Below are 24,412 nucleotides of genomic sequence, written 5' to 3'. Positions count from 1 at the left end.
TGTGATATCGCTGGTCGTTGCTGAAAGTCCAGAACTTTATTTGGTCGTCAGATCGGCGTGTATCGTCGTGTTTGACAGCAAAAGCAACGATGCCAGCAATGTTTTACAATGGTAACCAGGGTAAATATCGGGTTACTAAGCGCAGGGCCGCGCTTAGTAACCCGATATTTACCCTGGTTACCATTGTAAAAGTAAAAAAAAAAACACTACATACTGTACTCACCCTCTGATGTCTGTCACGTCCCCCGGCGTCCGCGCTGCTGCTCAGAGCTTCCTGCACTGAATGTGTCAGTGCCGGCCATAAAGCAAAGCACAGCGGTGACGTCACCGCTGTGCTTAGGGCCGGCGCTTACACAGTGCAGGGAAGCTGAAGGCGAGGGACGCGACAGACACGGCAATGTAAGTATGTAGTGTTTGGTTTTTTTTACATTTACACTGGTAACCAGGGTAAACATCGGGTTACTAAGGGCAGGCCCTGCGCTTAGTAACTCGATGTTTACCCTGGTTACCCGGGGACTTCGGCATCGTTGGTCGCTGGAGAGCTGTCTATGTGACAGCTCTCCAGCAACCACACAGCGACGCTGCAGCGATCGGCATCGTTGTCGATATCGCTGCAGCGTCGCTTAATGTGACGGTACCTTAAGTCAAATGGATCTCTTCCTCAAGGGAGCCACAATAAAGATCACCTATAATTGGATGTCCTCAAAAACTGATAACAAGATAAAAAGAAAATTGGTCCAGAAGGCTGCCAAGACATCTGCATCAAAATGTAAGTAGCTACAAGAATTTCTGGCAAGAATTGGCTCTGTACTGTATGTGACAATGATCTCCCATATTCATTATATGTCTAGCCTGTGGGATAGGGTGTCAAGTCAAAAACATCCTAGCTTGGCTATGTTAAAACCTATATCAAATTTCAGAAATGCATGCAAGAAAACGTGTTATGGTCTGATGAGCCCAATGTTGAACTTTTTGTCCATTCGTCAACACTGCAAATGAACACCATACCTAAAGAAAAGGTGGAGTTAATATTATCCAATTTGGCTGTTTTTCATCGCCTACAAATGGGGTTTTATTCAAGGTGGAGAGAATTATGAACAGTTCCAAATATAAGTAAATTTTGCAATAAATCCTTCATGTTTTTTTCGTACATGCAGCAAAAAGAGCTGTAAAATTTTTTCTTGAAAGGATATTCAAATAATTTTGCATATTTTTCTGTGATACACGGGGCATAATTTTTATGTTACAGTTTTATGTTTTTTGCCGGTATTAGGCGATAGTGGTGGGAAAATAAAGAAAATGCATTTCTGTTTTTCAAATTTTAATTTTCTCCTTTTTTCATGACCAAAAAGGATCTCTAAAATACAATTTATTTTTTTTCCCTTTCCATAGTAAATGTTTCTATATATTGGACGTGTTTTTTTTTTTTAACAGAGTCGGGGCTACTAAAAGCAAATTTGTATTGGCCTCTGCTTTTTTTAAATAAACTTTTAATATTCCTTATTGCCTTATATTTATTTACTTATTTTTCATTTATTTGACACATTGTGCCCCTACGCCCACACATAAGATCATAAAAAATATTTGTTTGGCGTTTCAACATTTTCCATTTTTTCTTAAAGCTGATTTTCCCTTTAACTGGCTTTGGTATATTAACCCCAGCTTTAGGAGAAATTCATCCTCCTGGTAGTATGGCAGAGCATAATAGGTCTCCTAAAACCTAGCATGTGTTGCTCCATCTCTACACCCAGTGATCACATGACTGCTGGGTCATGTGGAGAAAGCGCTGTCAGTGCTTCCTATTCTATGCACACATTGCTAGTTTAGCAACTTTATGTATAGCGATGCTGAAGGCAGAGATTTCTTGGATGCATTTCATTAGAATCTAACCCTCCCAAAAATATATCAGCATTATATTGCTCATCCATAGAGTATTACATCTTCTTTGGTGCATTTCATGTGATCTAACCCTCCCCCGAATTGTTAAACATTTTTTCAGTATTTCTTTGCTCCTTCATAGAGTATTACTTTTCTTGGGTACATTTCAGTGGTATCTAACCCTCCAAAGAATTGTTCAAAATTTTTCAGTATTATATTGCTTATCCATTGAGTATTACATCTTCTTTGGGACATTTAGTTGGTATCTAACCCTTCAAAAAAGTGTTAAAAAATGTATTGGTATTATATTGTGCATCTAGAATATTATGTCTTGTTGAGTACATATCGGTGGTATACACTGTAACCCTCAAAAAATTGTTACAAAATGTATCAGTATTATATTTCTCATGCATGCAATATTACGTTTTCTTGGGTGCATTTCAGTGGTATCTAAACCTCCAAACAAGTTGTCACCTTTTTTTTTGGTATTATATTACCCATCCATACAGTATTGCATCTTCTTGGATACATTTCAGTGCTAAATATAACAGTGAGAAATTTGTCTGGATTCTATTAATCATCCATACAGTTTTATGTGCTTTCCGTTACATTTCGATGTTATGTAAAACTCAAAAAGAAACACTGAAACCATTTTTATTGATTCAATTACTGATCCATACAGCATTACATTCTTTCTGTTACATTTCGTTGTTATATAAAAAGTCCCCCCAAAAATTGAAAAAAATGTTTATGGATTCAATGATTCATCTATACACTGTAACATGCAACATGGTTCTTGTTGCATTTCATTTGTATATTAAACTCTAAAACAACCTTCCAAAACTTTTTATGGATTCAAGGATTCATCTATGCATTGTCACCTGGTTCTTGTTACATTTCGCTGGTATATAAAACTCACAAAAACCCTGTTTGATAGGGAATCCCCACATGTATTCAAGCTGTCTAGCAGCCGCAAATCATGCAGCTGCGTCAACAAACTAAATATACGAGCACAACAATATACTCGGAGACCACTCGAGCATGCTCGGAGAAACTCGAGTAACGAGCACACTCGCTCATCACTATACATGAGATAACTGGATGTAAATGTTTATTTTTGATAATGACTGCATCTAATGCATTTAATAAGTACTATGATTCCTGTATGGTCTGGTGATAGCTATTAACAACAACTCCCAGCATCTTCTTACCATTGTTAAGGACATACTGGAAGTTGTAGGTTCCTGATGATGTATTTATGTAAAGATGATGGTTTTGGTGCTGTATTAATGTACTAATGGTGAGTCTGGTGCTGTATGCATGTACTGATGGTGATTCTTGTGCTGTATTCCTTCATAGAAGACAGTGATTTATCTTGTACAGTGCAATACTGTGTTAGTACAGTATATAATAAAAGTGATTAGACAATCACAGGTTAAAGTTCCCTAAGAGGACTAAATTAAAATGAATGAATACCATAAAACCAAAACATGCAGACTTATATGGCACTGTATTGCATAAACAATTCTCTGCAGGCTTATATTGCACTGTGCGGAGGGGCGCCATTTAAATTCTCACCTCAGGTAACTGTAGAGCTCAAATCCTCCATGTCTGATGTAACTGGTGACAGAGGACAGGTTAGGATCACCACCAAGGGACAAACACAGAATCAATAAGGTACATAGATTTTTATTATTAAATATTATTTATAGATCCCAGAAAACCTTTAATGATAGCTTGCATGTCATCAGCACAGTAGGGATTATTGGGATGTATTAAACCAGGATTTGTGAGTCAAATGTTCCATGTTTACTATGAAGTTATTTTGTTTATTATAAATACAACTTGTGATTTCTTTTTCTCGGATTTAACAACATGCTTTTTTGGTGAAGTTAAAGAACACCCAGATTCATAAACATCTGGTTTGGATTGATGATGAGTCCTGGATATTAAGAAGGATTATTAGATCCTTACTAAAAATAGCATTGTTTTCTCCCAAATGATAAAATGGATAGTTTTCTAATACTCATCCACTTTTTATTATGGACAAAAACTATTACATTTAAAGGAGAAAAGTTCATCTGAAAGAAGTTCTTCTTCCATGACACTTTATTCTTACTACACTGTTTTGAACTCGTTAGCTAGTGCTTGAAGTGATTTTGAAATATTATATTGATAACCTTGAGTTCAAAAGTTTCAAAAAGTATTTAGCTGAAATATTTCTTTATTTCGTTAGTATTTCCTTCCAGAACCCCCTTTTATACTAATATCATGCAGATTTTTCCAGTTTTATTTGCTTAAAATACTTTGTGTGTCAAAGATGCCACTGGCTTGACAGGCTTTCATGTCTCAGCACATCTTTATTTGTGGGGTGATTTCCCCTTCTGATACAGCTCATGTTTGATTTTGGCTCTCCTTTGCTGAAACAGGAAATATTGCTGCCTGTGTGCACAAGATCTCTTCTGTCTCTTTATACTTTCAATGGTGTGAATACTTTTATGCCCAATGATGATGACAAAAGTATTCTTGGAGTGATAACTTTATTGGCTAACCAGAAAATAATATACGTTTCCAAGCTTTCAGAGCACCTTCTTCAGGCAGGATTACAAATAAAGGTATCCCTCCGAGAATACTTTTCTCATCATTGAGCAGAAAAGTATTCAATCGATTTTTCTGGCTAACACGGTACCACAATATATTTTGTTGTTGTACATCATTATACATTCACTGCAAATTCTGACTTGGGTTCTTCTCTACTTCCTTTCTCTAACACTGTTTATTTTGCTGTCTATAAACTTTCCACCTTTCTCCTGGTATCATTATCATTGAGAGAAGGGAACATAGAGCAGCAAGCAGCAGTGTATATTTGAAGTAATGTTAAAATGCGCAGTATAGGAGTTGCCCATATGTTACTGTTAGAAAATAGTAAACCATTTGTTATGGAAAACAATTAAAAATGTTTCAAGGTTTATTTAAAAAAAACAACAGAACAACGGTCTCAGTATCCTTTAAGAAGCACTTAAAGGGAACCTGTCACCCCGTTTTTTGAAGATGAGCTAAAAATAGCGTTAAATAGGGGCAGAGCTGGGCGTTACATTAGTGTCTTTGTGTGCCTTTATTACCCACCTATGCTGCCGAAATACCTTTGTAAAGTCGTCGTTTTCTGCTGTCACTCACGCTGGTCTGGTCCTATGGGTGTGGTGACAGCGCTGTTTCTCCCCCAGAATCCTGCTCATCATTACGTTGGTGGCGTAGTGGTGTTCGCATGTCCAAAAGATGAATCCACTGCCCAGGTGATGAAAAACAGCGCGATCTGCGCTATTCAGCCGTTTACCGGTGGGCGCGGCCATCTTTCTTGTGGCCGCGCGTGCGCAGATGGAGCGCTCTGCTGCCCGGGGCTTCAGGAAAATGGCCGCGGGATTCCGCACGTGCGCAGATGGAGATCGCGGCGGCCATTTTCCTGAAGCCCCGGGCAGCAGAGCGCTCCATCTGCGCACGCGCGGCCACAGGAAAGATGGCCGCGCCCACCGGTAAACGGCTGAACAGCGCAGATCGCGCTGTTTTTCATCACCTGGGCAGTGGATTTGCCTTTTGGACATGCGCACACCACTACGCCACCAACGTAATGATGAGCAGGATTCTTGGGGAGAAACAGCGCTGTCACCACGCCCATAGGACCAGACCAGCGAGAGTGACAGCAGAAAACGGCGACTTTACAAAGGTATTTCGGCAGCATAGGTGGGTAATAAAGGCACACAAAGACACTAATGTAACGCCCAGCTCTGCCCCTATTTAACGCTATTTTTAGCTCATCTTCAAAAAACGGGGTGACAGGTTCCCTTTAAAAGAGTTGACCAATACTTGGACATCCCCTTCTCTTTCCTCACGTTTGGCCCAGTTCAAATAAAAACAATTCTCACCTCTGATGCCAAGCTGTTCAAGCAATGTTGGCACTCACTTTACTGGGCCTCAAGTGAGGTTGTTATGTCACATGAGCCCTGCAGCCAATCAGCGAAGCCATCACTGATAAGTCAAATACCTTGCAAAATTGGAGTCACAACACTAATTACATTGAAATGAGAAGTCTAAGGAATCCTCCTGTTCCTTACTACAGAGCACCACAAAGAGGTTTGGACTTAGCCTTTCAGATCCCTAAATCCCAGCCCTCAGACTAGTCACTGGCTGGCAATACAACCCAGCAGCAGTGATGGAACAGTAGGGGAAAAAGAATGAGCCATGGATCATTAGATCAGCCATGACAAGCCAGATGACATACAGTAGTAGCATAGTCAAGAAACAGAAAAGGGAAAAAACCAGGAGAAGAATTACAAGTTCCATTCAAACAATCCAAATGGCAGTGTGATTGGATAAATCCAGGAACTGAGCAGGGTCACGGTAATGATAGAAAACTAAGTACCTATTATTACCTGTTAACCTATTATTTTACCCTGCCAGTTGTTGTTCAGTCATTGCTTCTAGCCTCTTATACTTTTAAATTCATGGAAAGAACTAAGTACACCCTCTTACATTTTTGTGGCTTTATGGTGTTAGGCCATAATACAAACACATCTGGTCCTTACAAGTTCTTAAAATTAGGAAAATACAACCTCAAGACGAACAACAATATAAGACAAATAAGTGTTTCTCATGACTATAGATATAAGAGGTCAGATAGATGCTAGGCAGTGATTGAACACCGTCAGAATAAAATACCCATCTGATAGGAATGGCCTGGAGCTTAGAATTTGGGGTGGGGCATTGTCATATAACGGAAATGTTTGATCCTGGTGAGGTAAGTAAAAGTTGTTGGCATATAAGCTTGTATTATTTTTTAATATTTTCATTTACAATATTACTCAATAATTTGGTATACATTTGGTAATATTTTAATCATATTTGGACTGTGTTACAAAAAGACAAGAGAGCCCTGATTTGCGTTCAGGAAAACATGGCTGCAGCACACAAGATTGAAGATGAGCTCCGTTCACTTTTAATTATACTCTCATTATAATTAACTATCAGAATATTTATTCTACCTGGAGACAGTAAAGAGGTTGTCTAATTATTCAAATTTGTCATGATCTTATTACTGTTAAATTGCAGTGAACCTTGAATGTCACGTAGGATGAATGGCTACATAATATGAAGCATAACAGCCTCCATATAGTGCCAGACAGCATCCACCATCATGTGCTGTATGCACAGGTGATGGACCGTGGCTCACACGTTTGTATACTTTCATAATTGTATGGAATTACACATAAAAAAAGACAAGGCTACAGACTCCATTGACCTCTATGGCAGCGTTGCTTATCTCTCCAAGTTCTTATGCCATTTTCTCTTCTTTGCTTCCATCCATTTTCTATTGGTCATTTGTTCCCTACGTACTGTATATTGTTTCCAGGTCTCTGTTTTGTACTGCACTTTGCCATTGTCCATTTCTCTACTTAGTTGGCCAAGTACTTCCTGGATTCTGACATTGACCTAGTCCCTAAGCTTGTCTAGTACCTCGATATCTCACCTGGCTCTATTGCATTTCTACCATTCTAACATATGGCTCAACCACAACTATGCTTTTTTTTAACTATTTGATGATCCTTATTTATGAGCCACCCTTGTTGTTATCTGCAGTGAAGTCTGGATCCCTGTGCAATTATTAAACAGTGGAAACCTGTGAATGCCTTAGTCTGTAGGCCTTGGTCTACCCAATTGGTTTGAGAATCCAAGGGTACACTAACTGTACTCACTAGTAGGTGAATAATAACATACAGCCCAATTATAACTCTGTGAAAAAAATACATCTGTAATACTGTTGTGTGCAAAATCCTTTTTTGCGACTGTCAGAGTGGACTGTTCCTCTTCTGTTCTATACTAACTGGAGACTGGAATGGATCCAAGAAGAAGGAACAAGGAAAAAAACTATCCCAAACATTTATTATAGAAACATTTTACTCTGTTTTGGAAATCTCCGATTTTGGATGGAAAAATAGAAAAAAATAAACCCTGGTTTAGACCTCACCTATTAAGCATCTGTCTAATTTTTATGTGGTGTTAATATATTGTGATTTCCGATGAAATTAGTAAATCTGGTGAAAATAAAAAATGTACAATAAATATGAAAAATTACATTGACATGTCTGTAAAAGGTAAACCCTTTATACTCATCTATGCTCAACAAGGCAAAGTATTTAAATTTCCAATTAGCGTATTGGCAAACCATGCCTCTAATTAACTCAGCATGATACGCAATAAACATTAACATATCCTAGCCAACCAGTAATGCATGTAATTACCTCTCACCGTGTTAATCACTTCTCCAGAAGTTTTCCTGCTTGAGTTCCTAAAATCTAAATTCCACTCATGCAAAACATTACATGACTTTAGTATCAGTATTGCGGTACATTACTTTTAAAAAGTTCTTTGTTTTTCATTCTTTTAGCTAAATCAATTAAAAAAGACAAAATAATGTAGTCCTGTTGTCTCAAAGCTGTTCCTATTAGCTTTAGTGATGAGTGAGTGTACTCGTTGCTCGGGTTTTCCCGAGCATGCTCGGGTGGTCTCCGAGTATTTGTAACTAGTCGGAGATTTAGTTTTTGTTGATGCATCTGCATGATTTACGGCTGCTAGCCAGCCTGAGTACATGTGGGGGTTGCCTGGTTGCTAGGGAATCCCCACATGTAATCCAGCTGTCTATCAGCTGTAAATCATGCAGCTGAGGCAATGAAAACGAAATCTCCGAGCAGTTACAAATACTCAGAGATCACCCGAGCGTGCTCGGGGAAAACCCGAGCAACGAGTATACTCGCTCATCAATAATTAGCTTTTATTAGGAGAATTCAATGTTGTAATGAAAATGGATTTCACTTGACTGATTTTTTTCAGTAGAAATGTAGAAGAGCAGCAGTGCTGGATTGTATGAAGAATCCCCGTTACTATGTAATAGAAGCATTTGCATATAGGATAGCACTTATTTCAGGGCTACACTATTGTAGATGGTCAGCCGGTAGCTCAGCTGTTGCTTCAGATTGCTTACACCATTGTAGAATTGGAAAGTTGCAGCTGTCCAAACAGCTGGCAAATCTGCATCGAAATAAATGATAAAGGTGCACCTGGATTTTGCAATGGAACATGATGGGAATGTACCATGAGTCAACCAAACAATCCATAGTACAAGCTTTGTACAAAACAATGTGACCTATAGGTGATTATCTCGATTCTGTATGTGCGGTGGGTTTTTATTTGGATATGGCACATTTATTCCCCAAGGACTGTAATTTGGAAAATTATGATATAAAAACACGGCACAGTCTTGACAATTTTCTTAGTAAGGGATAATATATATTTTGTCCAGATACCACTTGAGCCATAATTGTTCAAGGATGTCAGATAATATTTTCGATACATGTGAAAATGATTGAGCTGAGCTGACTTCTTGACTGTCGTTTCCTAGAAGTTGTCACTAGTTGACATTGTTACATTGTACAGAAAAGGTTTTTCTGCTGTAACTGTGTATTTATGTGTCAGTTTATGACAGGACCACAGCAGGTGAACTGCACATTGCATGGGATAAAGAAGCAATATACAGACTTCAAGAATTACTTGTGTGAGGAACTGGCCTTGTTCAAAAGAATATTGGACCAATGCACGTAGAGCGCAATCCACTGCTCTAAGGGATGCAGACTTTTGATGTCTAATTGTTTTGTTAGAGATTGCGCTCTGTGTTTTATTAGATATTTGCTGGCTTGTCAGTTCAGTTTCAGGAATCAATGTTTCCATTCAATGACAGTAAGCAAAGGAAGACATGCAAGCTGAATCTTATGCAAACATGTGGCCATATACAAGATTGGTAATTACTTAAAACAATCATTCCACAACTCTCGTTAAGGTACCGTCACATTAAGCGACGCTGCAGCGATATAGACAATGAGCCGATCGCTGCAGCGTCGCTGTTTAGGTCGCTAGGAGACGTCAGACACCGGCAACAGCAGAACGATGCAGGAGCGATCCAGTGACATACTTATCGATCTCGCTGGTTGTTCGCTCCAGTTCGCTCCATGAAGAAACATTGCTGGCATCGTTGCTTTTGCTGTCAAACACGACGATACACGCCGATCTGATGACCAAATAAAGTTCTGGACTTCTAGCTCCGACCAGCGATATCACAGCGGGATCCAGATCGCTGCTGCGTGTCAAACACAACGAGATCGCTAACCAGGACGCTGCAACGTCACGGATCGCTATAGTTGTCGTTGTAAAGTTGTTTAGTGTGAAGGTACCTTTAGTGTCAAAGGGATCTCAAGCCATTGTTCTCCCAGCCACTAGTCCTATTATGTGGATGGGGTTAGTAGACCCAGTTGAGTCATCACCACAGGGGGTCTCACATGCAGCCCTAGGTGATGGGGCTCAGCCTGAAGAAAATACCTCCACCAATGCAGTTAGCTTAAGGGGGGTGTTTCCCGAGGTCCGGGATCAATTCCAGGGGTGGCTTGAGGCATTTAGGACACTGAAGAGGAAATGGAGAGGTTGTTGCTGGCTGAAGTTGGATACACGTGCTACAGTTGTGATATCTGTTATCTGAAGAAACATAGGCTGTTACAGCAGACTATACCGTGGGAGATAGCAAATTCTGTGGGCCAACCAAAAGTTGGGTGACAGTGCGTATCACCTGATACGCGGGCAGTGGAACTTGTCATCTCGGGTTGGGATCTGGTGCACTAAGGGCACTGTACTTTGGCCATCTACTTGTATCTGGAGTTGCTGTATGACCATGGACGTAAGGAATAAAACTGATTGCATCGTTACCCTGCCCATTTGATTATTACAATCCACAAATTCAGAGCTTCACAACATGCTTCAGGGCTGAGCTGTTTGAAATTGAAAATCTATCCTACCCTGTAGCATCCAAAGTCCGCCTATTCACAAAGATTTGCAACATATCCACTGAGACCCACAACAATCTGGACAACAAGATGTCCCATTCTCTGCTATCATATTTCAGCATCATCCATATAATTGAAGTGGTGGAGTGTTTGCATGAGATTCTCACCACTTTTCTATTGGAGTTACAAAAATAACCAAGTAAGCAGCATTTGGCTCTTTCAGGAACTCAGTTCAATGGAAACATCGAAACAACTTCTCTAATGAAGTGTATAGAATATGGAATATCTTGTAATCAGTGAACAAGAAGCATAGCTCCCCTGCTTTTTTCAAAGATAAGGTTGCCAAACCTATGTATTATCTGTGTCATATCCACAGAGGTTTTCCAAATACTTAAATAAGACTTCCCCAGTCAACCATTTCTAACTGAAAAATAATAATCCCTGACAACTATTTTAACACACTAAAGGAGTTGTCTGGGAGGTAATTATTGACCTGTCCACATGTGTTATTTTTAAAAATGTTGGTAGATACCTTTAGATAATAAAATTGCACAAAATTACAGCTTGCAATCTTCATTCAAATGTTTCTTTTGGTTGGAGTGTCCTGCCCTGTAATAAAGGTTGGATGTGAGATCTGTGTGTATTCGAAATGCTGCTGTTTTCACTTGCCTTTACATATTAGCACAGGCTCAAAATTAAACTTAATTTTACTCCATGTGCTTTCAACATCTCTAGCCTATTAACTATTCTCTCCATAAAATTTTAGGTAATCACAAGTGATGAGCAAGTGTACTCGTTGCTTGGGTTTTCTCAAGCACACTCGGATAAACCCAAGCAACGATTACACTCGCTCATCACTAGTAATCACCCTTCTCTCTCCACCTAAGATCTGTGTGTAACCACTCCATCCTTTTATCTCTAACACTAAGAAAAGTGAGAGTCAAGCACAGAGAAGGATCAAAACCTCTGACAGATTTATATTTTTTGGCAGATCACTCAGCTAAAGTATTAATGTAGGACAGATTTATCTTGCATAATTACCTAGAATGCGCATATCTTGATCAGTTAGTGTAAGCAGGATTCTATTTACCTAACAAAATATGAAAATGGGTGTTCATCAATTAAAATTATCTTTTGGCTTGATAAAAAGATAATTCTTCTTTACACAGGATGATATACTGATGAGAACAGTGGAAGACTATGTGCACAGAATAATCTAGTGTTCGCTCTATGCCAATCTGGTTGGTCTGTATAAAAAGGCTATTAAATGATTACCAGTCAATACACGATGCCAAACAGTGGTCGTTTATATAGCTTATATCCATTGTTCTGTTTGTGTGAACCTGGCCTTACAGACATTCTGCAATGAAGAAGATTACACTTAGGAAACAAAAGAACAATAAAAATATCTGTGCAATTGAATACCTTTAAGCTCATAATTATAATTATTATTTATTATTATATTGCGATTATATGCTTTACATGTGAGGAGGGAGGGGTATACATAATAAACACAAGCACAGTAATCTTAAATAATACACGTCACAATGGTACAGGAGGAGAGCGGATCCTGCCCGCGAGGGCTCACAATCTACAAGGGATGGGTGAGGATACAGTAGGTGAGGGTAGAGCTGGTCGTGCAGTAGTCAACCGGTGGTTACTGCTGGTTGTAGGCTTGTCGGAAGAGGTAGGTCTTCAGGTTCTTTTTGAAGGTTTCCATGGTAGGCTAGAGTCTGATGTGTTGTGGTAGAGTGGTAGAGAGTTTCAGAGTAGGGGGGATGCGCGGGAGAAATCTTATATCCGATTGTGTGAAGAGGAGATGAGAGGGTAGAGAAGGAGATCTTGTGAGGATCGGAGGTTGTGTGTAGGTAAGTACCGGGTGACGAGGTCACAGATATATGGAGGACATAGGCTGTGGATGGCTTTGTATGCATTGGTTAGGGTTTTGAGCTGGAGTCTTTGGGTAATGGGGAGGGAATGACAGAGGGGAGAGGCCAGGGAATAGCAGGGGGACAGGTGGATTAGTCGGGCAGCAGAGTTTAGAATAGATTGGAGGGGTGCGAGAGTGTTAGAGGGGAGGTCACAGAGCAGGAGGTTGCAGTAGTCAAGGCGGGAGATGATGAGGGCATGGACTAGGGTTTTTGCATATTCTTGGTTGAGGAATGTATGGATCCGTGAAATATTTTTGAGTTGAAGTTGGCAAGAAGTGGAAAGGGCTTGGATATGTGGTTTGAAGGAGAGATCAGTGTCAAGGATTACCCCGAGGCAGCGAGCTTGTGGGACTGGGGAGAGTGGGAAGCCACTTACTTTAATGGATAGGTCCGTTGGGGAGGTCGAGTGAGATGGGGGAAAGATGATGAATTCTGTTTTGCAATAAAACACTGCAATGTTTATTTCAGACCATTCTCCTGTTCTGCTAGACCTGAGCGAAACTTATCAGAAAGGCACTGACTTCCTCTGGAGATTCCCCAATTTATATTTTCAGACGATTCCTTCATCTTTTCCCTTAAATTATGGTGGCAGGAGCTCCTAACTGATAATGCAATACATCAAAGCGACCAATCGCTCATGTGGGAGACGATATTATCCTGTTTATTGCTAATCCCAAAGATCATTTACCAAAAGTTTTGACCTTGCTGGAAGAATTCGGTGCATATTCGGGTTTTAGAGTCAATATAGATGAATGTGAACTCCTGCCACTGACTAAAAAGGGAGAAACCCTACTACGCAAAATTCATTGAGGGGGCATTTCAGTTACCTCTTCTTGTGTTACCTATTTAGGTATTATAATTGGTAGGACTCCCTCGTCTCTATACGACCTGAACTACTAGCTAAAATATCGAACCAACTGAAAACGTGGCAAAATCTTACAATTTCGTTTATGGTAAGGGCTCATCTCGTTAAGATGATCAGTATGGCCAAGCTGATGTATCCTCTCCAAACCTTGCCCCTTTTACTCAAACATTCTGACGTTAATTTCCTAAATAGCCAATTCAATCAATTTATATGGAACCATAAGCGTCCTAGAATTAGTATCTCGAAATTGATGACTGCTAAGGATGATGGAGGAATAAACTTTCGTAGTGTCAGAAATTATAACCTAGCTTGTAATATGCATTACATTATTGATTGGTTGCACAACAGACATTCTTATACAGATACCTCACTAGATGTGGACTTTGCACACCCCCTAAATCTATCGGCCATATTGCATGTGCGCCTTTTCTCCCTGCCCCAACCCTATTTAGAGGTACTATCTCGACTTGGAAAGCGGTGAGGAAAAAATATAGTCTCTCCTTGGGCAAATCCTGAATTCCCTCAGGGTATAGAAAACAAACTATTTATTGCCTGGCGACAAAAAGAGATTATTAATGTCTCTCATCTTCTCTATCCGTTGGAGTCTAGATGGTTAACAGGTCCCGAAGTACTTGAGAAATATCATCTCCCACCCTCCCACTCCCTTCAGTACGAGCAGGTCAAACACTCAGTTATGTCTAATCTGCAGGATGTTACATTCGAATCGAGTCATAATAGGCTAGACGATTTGCTTCAAAACCCTGCTGGGACCCCCTCTCTATCTGTAATATACTCCATAATGAAAACTTCCGAGTCTCCAAATCTGTCTAGTATAATACTTTAAACAGAGGAGGAGGGGGATGCAGCTGCAATTTCTCATTAAATGTTTTAGTAAATGACATGCAGAAAAGATGTGAGGGGTGACAACTCATTAGCTTGAAGGACTAAGGACACAGCGCAAGTGTAACATTAGAATCAGCCCAAGCTATCTTACATGAGGATAGAACTTGTACTTTTGCAGAAAATAGGGAACAAAAAGGTCCGAATTTATCAGGTTATCCACAAATTTCTGTTTGCACTGTATCTAAATTCTACATTTAATGCACAGCTGCCTATGAAGTGATTTTCAATTTATTCTTTAACCCCTTAGTGGAAAATGCTGTACTGAACATCATTGTTGGGTTCTGCAATTGTGACGGGAGCTTAAAAGCTAAGCTTCCTGCACACATGGTAGATAAGCAATAAGCGGAGCTGAACTTCAATAGCTGATGTTAATCAATGAGAGTGGCATGTACAGTTATGCTCAAAAGTTTACATACCCCAGCAGAATTTTTCCTTTTGTGGCCTTTTTTCAGAGAATTTGAATAATAAGGCAAAAACTAATTTATTGTCAAGCTACTGTGTTTTCTCTTTTTAGATCATAATGACAACCCAAAACATCCAAATGACCCTGATCAAAAGTTCACATACCCCATTTCTTAATACCGTGTATTGCCCCCTCTAACATCAAAGACAGCTTGAAGTCTTTTGTGGTAGTTGTGAATGAGGTTCTTTATTTTCTCAGATGGTAAAGCTGCCCACTCTTCTTGGCAAAAAGCCTCCAGTTCCTGTATATTCCTGGGCTGTCTAGCATGAACTGCGCGTTGAGATCTCCCAAGAATGGCTCAATGATAAGTGAGAAAAAGTTTTGGTGATATCATTCATATTCTCTGAAAAAAGGCCAAGAAAGCAAAAATTTTGCCTGGATATGTAAACTTTTGAGCACAACTGTATAGCCACACACATACATTCATACATGTATATATATTACATAGTCTCTTTTATTATTTATTTTGCAGTCACTTATTACACAGTGCCCTCTCTTGTTATGTACAGCACCATCCCTTACATATTGGATTATATTAAGCCCAGTCCTCTCTTCTTAGATGTATAATGTAATGATGGCTGATGGAGCATGGGAAAGCTCCTTTTCTAAAGGAGGAGCTGATTGACTGGTCGTCTGATCACTGACTGCTCCATCGGCAGTCACTTTATATTTAACAAGAGAGGGGAGTATGTAATAAAAGAGGGGGGTGCTGTGAATAACAAAAATAACATGAATAAACTATTTAAGAGACAGAACTTTACATAACAGCAGAGAAAGCTATATATAATGAGAGAAAGCACCATATATAGCTAGAGAGGATAGTAAGTAATAAGAGACAGTGCTATACATAATAAAAGAGGAAACTATGTAACTAAGGATGGTGTTATACATAGTAAGTGAGTACAGGGGTATATGGGGTATCTAGATAGAGGTAGCACCTCTGGTGGAGTGCTTGCTGTGTCCTTTTTGGACAGCTCTTCCATCTTTGGTCCTCACCTGATGCTCAACTCTCACCTGTACCTCCAAGTAGCTGCTAGCATGCGGCAGCGGGTTATACCCTGGAACACCGCCTCGGAAGGCGGGCCAAACCAGGTGAGGGTAGCGGTTGGGTTTCTTTGAGACCTACGGTGATTTTAAAGGGTTTGCCTACCCTTGCATGTGAAGACTGGGTATGGCAGACTGTGCGGAAGAAACCAAGATTCAACGGACAGACAAGCGATTTCCAGCACAGCGTTGTGGAGCGCTGAGAGGGAGCAGCGAGGCACATATAGGACACTGCTGGTCATCCACTGCACACTGACCTATCTCCAGTTGTCTCACCTAGTTCTTGCCACTGGGGCTCGATAGGTACGGGCGAGAGAGTGAGGTTGACGACTGCGCAACTCTTCCTCACTTTAATCCAAGTCAAGCGCAAGTCATGACTTCAACCACTGCGTATAAAAAGTCCTGTGGCAATGGGAGAGTGGCAAAGCAGCAGGTGTGGAGTCACTGGAAGCTGTAGTCACGAACCTGCACGCAGGCGGCCCAGGCCATATGGTCGCTCTCCACTGGACCGAAGCAGCAGTGGAGTTCGGCAGCCTCCTGGGTGTCTGAGCAGTCCTGTTCAGGATCACTCTGCTCCCCTCAATTGAGGACGGGGCTAGAAAAGGTGCCTCAAACATAGTCTGCTTCATTTCACCTGGCCAGCCTACCGCAGCTGGCGGGTTTCCCATACAGAGGTCGACACACAATAAAGAAAAAGAAAATGATGGTACTCAACCTTGGCACATGGAATGTGAGAACTCTGCTGGATATACTAAGGCAGACAGACCATAGAGAAGAACGGCATTGGTTGCTCGGGAGCTAGCTCGTTACAAGGTTGATATTGCAGCTCTCAGCGAAACACGCCTGGCAGACAAGGGTCAATTGACAGAGCATAGTGGTGGATATACATTCTTCTGGAGTGGTTGAGGCAGCACTGAAAAACGAGAAGCAGGCGTGGGATTTGCTATCAAAACTCATCTTGCTCGTAAACTTACCAGGCTTCCAGAGGGCATCAACAACCGTCTGATGACATTTCAGCTCCCACTTACAAACAAGAAACACGTGACTCTGATCAGTGCCTATGCTCCCACAATGACTAATCCGGATGACATTAAAGATAAGTTCTACGATGAACTTGACACACTTATTTCAGCAATCCCACAGGCAGACAAGCTCATTATACTTGGAGACTTTAATGCCAGAGTGGGAACAGACCATCAAAACTGGGAAGGGGTCATTGGGACACACGGCACTGGCAAGTGTAACAATAATGGCCTGCTGCTCCTCAAGATGTGTGCCACACATGACCTTGTCATCACCAACACTTTATTCTGCTTACCAACATGCAAGAAGACATCATGGATGCACCCATGCTCGAGGCATTGGCATCTCATTGATTACATCATTGCCAGGAAAAGGGATAAGATGGACTTTAGAGTGACGAGGGCCATGTGCGGTGCAGACTGCTGGACTGACCATCGCCTCATTGTATCTAAGTGCAGTCTCCGCATCCTGCCTACGAGGAGACCCCAAGGGCAGAAAACGACAAAGAGGCTGAATATCTATAAGCTGCAAAATAAAAGTATTGCAAGGGAATTTGCCAATGACCTTGATAGCAGACTGTTAAATATACTGCAGGCACAGGAGATTGGCGTTGAGGAACAGTGGACAATTCTAAGAGATGCTGTTTATAATACTGCTCTGGAGCATCTCGGATCAGCAGCCAGAAATAACCAAGACTGGTTCGATGAAAACGATGAGGAAATAAAGACACTCCTAGAAGAGAAACATCAGTGGTACAAGATGTATCAAAATGACCCCACGTCGTTAGCTAAGAAAGGTGCCTTTACCAACATAAAAAGAAAGGTACAAATCAAGCTGCGCGAGATGCAGGATATCTGGTTTAGCAAGAAGGCCAACGAAATTCAGGGCTATGCAGATACCCATGACCAGAAACGCTTCTACGATGCTCTCAAAGCTGTATATGGACCCCAGTCATCAAGCTCTTCATCTCTGCTTAACGCAGATGGAACTAAGCTGCTGACAGACAAGAAACAAATTCTGGAACGGTGGGCTGAGCACTTTAATAATATTCTAAATCGCCCTGCCAATATCAATGATGAGGCTATTGCTCGCCTGCCCCAGGTAGAAATCAACAAGGAGCTTGATGTTCTTCCAAGTGGAGATGAAGTCAGGAAAGCAGTAAAACAACTTTCTTGTGGAAAAGCACCCGGAAATGATGCTATACCTGCTGAGGTATATAAAACTGGCGGCCCTGTTCTGATGCAAACGGTGACCAAACTATTCCAATATATGTGGACAAAGGAACAGTTTCCACAACAGATGAAAGATGCCAGCATAATTCACATATACAACAGGAAAGGTAATCGCCAATCTTGTGATAATCATTGAGGCATCTCCCTTCAGTCCACTGCAGGCAAGATATTGGCTCGTCTCTTGCTCAACCGCCTTTTACATCACCTTGAGCAAGGACTATTACCCGAAAGCCAGTGTGGTTTCCGTGCTAAACGTGGAACAGTAGATATGGTCTTTTCAGCACGTCAACTTATTATTATTATTATTATTAACTTCAGGAAAAGTGCCAGGAGCAACACCGTGACCTTTATGTAACTTTTGTTGATTTGACCAAGGATTTCGACACAGTCAGTAGAGACGACCTGGGGAAGATCATGGCAAAATTCGGCTGCCCGATCAAGTTCATCTCAGTCATCCGGCAGTTCCATGATGGCATGATGATGAAGGTTCTGAACGATGGAGACGTATCTGAGGCTTTCCCAGTAACAAACTGCGTAAAACAAGGCTGTGTGCTTGCTCCAACCCTGTTCAGTATGCTGTTCTCTGCAATGGTAAGTGATGCCTTTAACAACTGTGAAGATGGAATCCAGGTTAGGCACAGGACTGATGGCAAGCTATTCAACCCAAAATGCCTGAAGGTGGTTACGAAATTGCATGAGACTGTTATCCGTGAATTATTATTTGCTGATGACTGTGCACTTAATGCTGGCATGGAACAGCAGATGCAGCATGAAATGGACTGTTTTTCACAAGCTTGCGACAGTTTTGGTCTCAAGATCAACATTAGAAAAACCGAAGTCATGTATCAACCGGTTCCAGGAAAACTGTACAAGGAGTCACGTGTCACGGTGAAGGAGCAAAACCTCAAAGCAGTCGATAACTTCACCTACTTAGGCAGCACACTTTCCCGTGAAGTAACCATAGACGCTGTGGTTAATAACAGAATCGTCAAAGCCAGTGCCGCCTTCGAGAGACTGCGTAAGAATGTCTGGGAATGAAGGGGACTCAGCCTTACCACCAAGCTGAAGGTCTACTGCGCGGTGGTCCTCACCACACTTCTGTATGCTAGCGATACCTGGACAGTACAGCCGGCATGCTAAAAAGCTTAATCATTTCCACATGAGTTGCCTCCGCAGACTCCTCCACATCAGGTGGCAAGACAATGTCCCGGACACGGCAATTCTGGAACAAACTGGGCTCTGCAGCGTTTACACTCTCCTGCTGAAAGTCCAAGCCAGGTGGGCTGGACACGTGGTTAGAATGCCTGACAGCCAACTACCGAAACAACTGCTGTACGGAGAATTGTGCCAAGGAAAGCGAGCAGCTGGGGGGCAGAAGAAGCACTATAAAGACTGCCTTAAGGTGTCTCTCAAAAACCTGGAAGTCAACACCAATGAATGGGAAGAGCTTGCCCTGGATCGTCCAGGTTGGCGAGGCAGGATCACCTCAGGAGCACGTGCAGCTGAAGATAGGAAAATCTTTGACGCAAAAAGAAAGCGCTCTGTACGCAAGGCACAAGTAGAATCTGGTGTACTGACCACATCTGCTTCCTTATGCCAAGTTTGTGGGCGAACCTTCAGGGTCCGGATTGGACTAAGCAGCCACCTCCGGACCCATAACTACTAATTTTCTTCTAACCCTGAAGTCATAATCATCTTCGGAAATGAAGGACGAACATCAAGTGAGTACACTATATACTAAGGGACTGTGCTATACATAATAAGTGAGTTCACTGTATACTAAAGGACTGTGCTATACATAATAAGTGAGTACACTACATACTATGGGTCTGTGCTGTACATAATAAGGCCACATCCCTGTATGTGTGTGCAGTGTTGGTGTGCTGCCGCTTTTACAGATGCATTGAGCATGTCCTATTCTGATCCTCAAAATCGGACCAGAACAGAACATTCTCTGACCCTCACAGATCTCATTCTCAGATCTGTGATTTTCATGTATGTGTGAATGGACCTATAAAACTCTATGAGTCCGTGGCCAAACTTGAAGCACACGGATATTTCACACAAATGTGAGAATGTAGAATAAGGGATTTTACAAAAAACATTATCACTCCATGTCACACAGTGTAGATACAGAATAACATTGACATCCAGGCACTTACCCCTGACATCTAGTCTGATTAGAGACGCTTTCTCCTGTTTTCTTCTCCATCTGATCAGATCTTCGTGACAACATCTCCCAGCCATGACTCATCTTGTCACGATGATCATTGCAGTCAGTCCTGAAAATAACACGGTCACATACAGTGTATACATACATGTTTCTCCCCCTGAATACAGATACGTACACCACCATTAATATACTATTAGCCATGCACCATTAAAAATATAAAGTGATAAGCAGCACTATGTACACCATTAACTATAATCTCTGACTCCTAATAATATAAACTATTTAGTCTGTGACTCTCACCAATTAACTGTAAGGCTATGTGAACACGGAATATATGCAAGGTTTTACGGTACAGGAAAAGTGAATGAGATCCCTGAAGTCTCAAGCACACCATGCTTATTTTTTCCTTGCAGATTTTCATCAGATTAAAATCTGCATAATGTCAATTCTTGCAGCACATTTCACCCGTATTAATGGGGAAAAATATGCCATAAAAGCATGGCACACATGTGGAAAACAATAAACGTATTTTACACAACTTTCTTCCTGCCAACATATTAGGACATGCAGCAGAATTTTCTCCTGCAAATCCTGAACATGTGAACAAAGCCTTAGTCTCTGTCCTGTGTCCCCATCATTCATTATAAGTACTTGATAGCATCAAAATAAATTTGGGGGTGGGAGAAGACGCTATCAGGTACTGAACATCCTTCAGCACCTCCCAATTCATTACAAGTCCCTGACAGCGTCTTCTCCCACCTTTCAGTTCATTATAAAGGGTCCTATGCACGTTATCACCTCCTCTCTCACTCCCCAATAAGTTTTAGGTCCCAGATAACATCACAATGAATTGGGAAATGGGGAGGATGCTATCAGGGGCTTAGCATCCTCCTCCACCACCCAATTCCTTTTACATTTATATCTAACATCTTCCTCCACCTTCCCCTGTTTGTACGTCCATTATAAGTCCCCCTTCCTCTCATCCTCTCCCCCACTTCCATCATTGCCTTCTCCATCAACCCCATCATTGCCCTCTCCACCACCCCATTATAGCCTTCTTATCCACCTCAATCATTGCCTTCTCTACTACCCCCATCATTGTGCTTTCCACCACCTCCATCATTGCCCTTTCCACTACCCCAATCATTGCCCTCTTTGCCACTCCAATCATTGCTCTCCCCTGTCACCTCCATCATTGCCCTCTCCACTACCTCCATCATTACCCTCTCCACCACCTCCATCATTGCCCTTTCCACCAGCTCCATCATTGCCTTATCCCCGACCACCCCATCATTGCCCTTTCCACTACCTCCATCATTGCCTTCTCCCCCAACACCCCCATCATTGCCCTTTCCACCACCTCCATCATTGCTTTCTCCCCACCACCTCATCATTTCCCTCTTCATCACCCACATCATTGCCCTCTCCACCACCTACACACACACACACCACTCACCTCTCCACAGGTTCCCCGCAGCATCTTTGTTGCCGGCAGCTTTCTATCTGACACAGATGCGTGCTGAAGGCTGATGTCATCCAGCCGCGCTGCTGTGTCAGACAGGAAGTGCAAGCAGGAAGCAGGACTGCTCCCTGCCTGTAGCACATGAGGGCAATCTGGTTAGGGGCCCCCCAGAGGCTTTGGGCCAGATAAACAGTCCAGATTGCCCCCAGTGTTAGCCACCCTGCAGGGGCCCCCCTCCACCTTTGGGCCCCGATGCAGCCACACCAGCTGCACATCTGGTATGTTAGTCACTGGTACTATGTCAATAAAGAAAAACAGTTTTATTGTTACAGTACATCTAAAATGAAAAAAATCAACTATAGCAAAAATAAATTTGATTGAAAATATCTTCAATAGGAGCTGAGCCGCAGTACCTGAGCTGGGCCATGACACAGTGAATAAACCAGTGCTCTTCAGCTCTGTTCACTATTTTCATCTGCTGAAAACAACTGTTCAGTGAGGATTCCTGGTGTCAGCCCCAATGGACCTGATATTGATAACCTATCCTTTGGATAGGTCATCATAATTGCACTCCTGGGAGACTCCTTTAACTAAATTATTAATGAGACTAACATACATTTTGTATCCCAGCTTTTTAACTTGATTTGTAAGAAAATCATGAAGTACAAAAGGTCAAGGGAAGCAGTAAAATGCTTTAGACATGTCTGGTGGAGGAAGTTTTAGAAAACTGGTTGGCAGGCTTTTAGGCCTGGGTATAGTGTTGTCTTGAGTGGGAGTTTGGATTTTTAATAGGGAGGTTGCTATTGGCAGAACAAAAAGGAAATTAACTTCCTAATATCAGTTAACAAAGCAGTGATTACCAGGAAAGAAAAGTGCAGCTTTACATTTTGGCAAATAAAATCCATGTAAATGATATAAAAATAGCTTGAAATGTACCTGTCACTTCAGGTAATGTTTCAGAATAAACTGAAAATTTATATTTATGTTCTTTTTCTGTGCAGCACACAGACAGAAGCAGCAGCAATGAAGACATTATAATACTGTAAGGGGGTGGCAGGTCCCCTCAGTTGCCCTCTCCTCTCCTTCCGTGTGACCCCCCTGTGCACTGTATATAAATATGTTATGTATTCTTAATGTGTTGTTCTGTGTTTGCCTGGTCCTAATGTTTACTATAGTAAGAAATGTAACTGTGTGTTAGAAGTAGGGAAAGAGTTAAGTAACTTAGGGGGCTGGGTCAGCAGCCTCCAAAGCAGATAGGAAGTCTCGGTCTGCAAGCAGTACACCTAGGTACGTCGTCCAGGGCAGATGTGTGCTACAGAAGGGGCATTGTCAGACTCCAGGATGGGAGAGATCTGCTGCCCCGGACCAAGGAGTTATACGGACTGAAGGCTTATAACACAGGCCCCCAGGACTTGGGAAGGGCCTTTGCTGAAGGGGTCTCAGGTGCCCAGATTCCAGCGATTGGATGACTGCGAATCTTGGCCACTGTGGATGTTGTGGGTACGGCCCCAGCACGTGTCAGGGAAAGAGCAGGAAGCCAGTGTTGAAATTGTCTTTTTCTTCATCGTTTGTTCAATAAAAGTTACTTTTCCCCGTTGGAGTACAGCTGCCTTCTAGACCCCTATTTGGCTGTGACCAGAGGAAGAGAAGGTAACCTGTGGGGAAAAGCTGTGTTGGTCCCGTCTATCTATGTGCAAGGGACCGAGGGTGCTCACTGACCGTTTGCTCAGTGGACCCAATCCATGTACTCTGGCTGTACATAACCTTGGACACTACCACCCCCCCCCCCCCGGTCGCCCTGTCGCCCTTGTTACACTACAGTACTGAGTTATGTGGCTGAGAATCCAGTAATTAAATATATTTGCTAAAAGCTGCAGTACGATCTTCCTATGTCTGCCTGGTCTCTCACTGTGTTGAGTGCTTCTCATTTTTCGTCTCTCCATCCTTCTCCCATTTGCCATTCATATGATTTACACACTTACCCTTTAAGCAATCCTGTATGAATATCAGATTTAAGTTTAAGAACTAATTTATTGTATAATATGGTCTTGAATTCATAGTGAATGTAGGATAAGATAAGGGTTGAGATAGGATAAGATAAGATAGGATAATACAATACTATCAAACAATACAGTAATCATATGAGTGCATTTATAAATTGTCTCTTTCACCATTCATTTTGCTTTCTGTGCATTTCAGATGCATGATGGCAATTTAGTTAAGACTTTGATGAATTTAGACAGAAATACCTAATACTGTGGCTCTATAGATTATATTTAATAATAATGATGTACGCATTAAGATGAAGAATTCAGTTCATTCTGTAGCGATGAGAAGTTTTATTGCTGACAAGAGCATTCATCTCCAGATAAGGCTGCAGTTATGTGCAGGAGCGTACCCGCCATCACCGAGATCTGGGTATGGGATTGCAGTTGTTGCTGCTTAGGGTGGCCCAAACAGTTATTAGGTTTAGGGGGCAATCACTTTTTCACACAGGGCCCTGTAGGTTTGGATTTCTTTTTCCCTTACTAATAAAGAACTTCATCTCAAAATGGCATT

The 24,412-nt window shown here is 41.6% G+C and overlaps 1 pseudogene; it reads left to right on the top strand.

Moving 5' to 3' along the window:
* Window positions 1–15,957: 15,957 nt before the first annotated feature.
* LOC143803667 (uncharacterized) lies at window positions 15,958–24,106 on the top strand (annotated as a pseudogene).
* The last annotated feature ends 306 nt before the right edge of the window (window positions 24,107–24,412 follow it).

The sequence above is a fragment of the Ranitomeya variabilis genome, chromosome 2, assembly GCF_051348905.1.
Source record: "Ranitomeya variabilis isolate aRanVar5 chromosome 2, aRanVar5.hap1, whole genome shotgun sequence".
NCBI lineage: Eukaryota > Metazoa > Chordata > Amphibia > Anura > Dendrobatidae > Ranitomeya > Ranitomeya variabilis.
This window is presented reverse-complemented; position numbering and strand designations above follow the sequence as displayed.